Source organism: Podarcis tiliguerta, assembly GCF_965153285.1.
Source record: "Podarcis tiliguerta genome assembly, chromosome: Z".
NCBI lineage: Eukaryota > Metazoa > Chordata > Lepidosauria > Squamata > Lacertidae > Podarcis > Podarcis tiliguerta.
The window spans coordinates 2,055,997-2,059,691 of record NC_139553.1 but is presented as its reverse complement, the minus strand read 5'-3'; positions in this window follow the sequence as shown (position 1 = coordinate 2,059,691).

Sequence of the window (3,695 nt, the reverse complement as noted above, 5' to 3'; positions counted from 1 at the left end):
TCTCTGATGATTCTCCCCCTGCCTTTTGTCCTTGCTGGGGTTAGAATGCAGGAAAGGTTACATGCAGACTTCCATAGCAGTTCGGGGCAGGGCAGCCTGAACTGCTGGGCTGGGTCCCGTGGTTCCTGGTGGCAGTTCCCATACTGCCTCAGTTTCCTAGATGGGAAACCCGGTGCAGTTTCCACACCCCACCCTTATGGTAGAGCATGAGGCTGCATGAGCAACTTGACTTGGGTAGGCTGCTAGTTTCAGTTTCTTGAACGCCTAGCCCTCATGGCTGCAAAGTTAGTCCTATGTTGGCAACGATTGCGGGTGTCTCTGAAGGCAAGTTGGGGTGCCTGAATGAGATTGCTTATTGTAGGGTGCAAGGCTCTTCCCCAAGTGCAGCAGCGTTGAAATGAAAATGCAGAATTATTAAAATCCCATGAATATGCTTAATGTGGGCTGTAGGGAAACGTGTGGGGGTGGGGTAGGAGGGGAGAGGAGGATGGTCACATCCAGCCCCCCAAACCACAGATCTTTAAAGAGTGTGCCTTTTTGTTGCAAAGGGGGCATTAGGGTTGTAGGAAGCTATTATATCCTGAGTTGGAATGCTGCTTCATCTAGCTCAGTACTGCTTACACTGACTGGCAGTCACTCCTCAGGGTTTCAGGATGGAAGAAAGGGCTCATTTGATAAATGTAAGGCTAGCTCAAAAGGCCTGAGCTGAAAGAAATTTGCTGAGCCAAGTAAGCACTGTGGGGCATTCATTGCCTCCTTGATCCATTTATCAAAAGAGGAGGCACTTCTGGCAGGCGGCAGCAGACGTTTGAACGGATTGCAAATGTGTCTACTCAAAGTAGACCCACTGAAATTGACAGTCATGATGGATGGATAGGCCCATTAATTTTAATGGATCCTTCTTCTTTGGCGATCACTCGTAGCCTAGTAAGATTGTCTTCCATAAACACGGTTTTAACAGTCAGTCCGTAAGTGACTGTGGAGGCTAATTCTGGATCCACACGGCCTTCCACAGTGGGAACATTGGTTTCTGGGCAGGAGCTGATCATGGTGTGGATTTGCCCAGCGTGCCTTCCTCTTAGCACGTTTCTCCCTTGCGTCCTGAGTTCGAGTGTCTTCAAAGCCCATGACACCTTTGGTAAAGGCTGTTCTCCAACTGGAGCGCTCGCAGTAGAGCTTAGTTAGCTACTACCTGATATTTCTAAGCACTTTTTGAGGCTTGTATAAAGCGGGGAGGGGGCTGTCCTGCCTGGAGGTTTCTAGGGCGCAGGTGAGGTCCGCTTTGTCTGAAGGAGATGCACCTGGAGCATCAGCCAAAACTGATAAAAGGCTCCCAGTTGCTGCCTTGACCTGAGCCTCCCAAAGCGCCACAGGATCAAGGCACCCCCACGAAGCTAAAATCCTAAGCCTGCAAGGGAGCCTGCACCCAAAACCCAAGGCCTCCAAGCCTCCCTGCAGCACTTCCTGTGTCCTCTGCTAAGCCAGGTCGATCATCAGTGTGGAGAAACCCACCGGTGTCCCTAGGAACACAGGACGCTGCTTTATGCAGAGTGAGACCCATGGGGCCTCAGTTAAGAGGCAAGGGGGCGACAGGCAGTGGGGCCACTGGGGGTGCAAACGAACATCAGACTCTCATCCATTTTGTTGAACTGATTGAACCAATTTTGGTTGGATATTGAATGAATGTCTAATTGCTACTGTTTTGAATTTCATTGCGCTGTCTTCCTTGTTGGGTTGTGCAAACTGCTGTTTGATGCCTTTTTTATAAGGTAGGAGAGTCTTTTAGGCAGGGGGGGTCTTTGCAGCCCTCCCCACAGTTGCTGCCCTTGGGGGGACTGAACTTTGCTCCATGTCTGCATGCAAGGCAGATGCTTTGCCCCTGAGCTGTGACTCTTCCCTGTATCCATGAGTGCTTGGGCCCGGCTGCCGGCCTTGGGTTCAAGTGATGCCTTTGCAAAGCACCCTCTGGTCCCAGTAGAGAGAAAGTGTGTGTGTGTGGAAAGCAAGAGAGAAGTCGTGCAGGGGTGGTATGGGGAGAGAACGGAGCAGCGCGAGGGTCTGAGCCAGAGTCGAGTCCCTCCAGTGTCAAAACCCAACGCTGTACTTCAAAGGAGAGGTGATTGCTCTCCTTGTGAGCCACTGGCGGCAGAAAGAGACGGTGCAATTGCGATTGCTTTTGTGTAAAGGAGGGCTGAATCCTCTCTCTGATTGTAGGCTTTCTGGATTTGTGTCAAACAAGGCTGGTGGTGTGTCAGAGTTTAGGAGGCGCATACATCTTTCAACAGTGCGCCTTGCCTGCCGGCAGTGCGGGCAGGGGGGCGGGGGGGGGAGATGAGGGAGATGCGCCCCCATAATCGCCTGCCTTCTATATTCAGTGTTGATTAGACGCGCTTTCGGCCTGGATTGTCGGGAGGCTCAAGTGGGTTTTTTTTAATCACTACAGAAGCTCATTACAGCTTCCCAGTGACTCTTATGTCCTCCAGTTCTCCTTTCAGATTAGAGCCCATCGTCGGATGAATATTGGATGATTTCATTACATACAAATGCAATCAACAGTTTTGCATAAAATTTCTCCTCTTTTTCTCGAGTTTCAATTGACCCCGGCACCCGTGGCGGTAGGCGCAATACACATGCAAATGAGCCTGCGCTGCCGTGCGATATATATATATATATATATATATATATATATATATATATATGGAGGGGGGAGTAAGGAAAAGGGACACTCAGAAGCAAAATAAAAACCTCTGGAAAATCTTTGGGCATTGAGTGAGGAGCCAAAGGCTTCCAGCTTCTCCCCCTCCAAAAGAACACATTTTGCCTGGGAATATGCAGCTTGGCTCGCTCTTCTGAGTTAGCTAGGGCTGTTTGTGCACTGACACACCTCTTGCTTGTTTGTTTATGGCCTTTAGACCTCACCTTTATTTCTCCAAGGACCTCAATAGTTCTCAATGCTGCCTTTGAAATCCCAGTAATGTCCAGGAAATCTGGACACAGGGCAGCCCTATTCTGCATAGTAATGCGTCCCACCTTCCTTCCTTTATTGCTATTTTTGTAGTTCATGTATGCATTTTTAATATTTCATATACAGGAAGCTGCCTTATACAAAGTCAGGCGGTTGGTCTGTTCTCTAGCATTTCAGGCGGGGTTCTTTCCAGGGGTTTTTTTCAGTAACTGCTCAAGGGAATACAGAATTGGCAGTACCTGTTGTTGTTATTGTTGTTGTTCATGGTGAGTACCAGCATTTATTTTTCTAGGCGGGGAAAACACTAGTTCTCCCAACCTGGAGATGCTAAGTTGGGGTGCGTTTGGGCCTTCCGAGGCCTCCATGCAAGGCAGGTGCTCAACCACCGAGCCTCAGGCTTCCCCCTTGGCCATTTTGTAAAGGGCACAGTGGGCACAAAAAAGGCTATTTTAATAATTTGTCAGTGTGCAGCCCCACGTGCTCAGGCTAGAGGTGCTGGGGACCCAATAGGGACTTGCTTTCTTCCCCACCCTTCTCATCTTGTTTCTGTTTGTTGAATCTGGAAGATAAGTGGTTAGTGCAAGATCAGCCAGGGCAGGGTCTGTGTGTGTGTGTGTATTGATTGATTGATTGATTGATTGTATTGTTGCAGTTTCTCTCCCACCTCCAAGGAGGCTAAAGTACATGGTTCTTTCAATGACCAGCATTTTCTACATGTGGAATTGCTTGA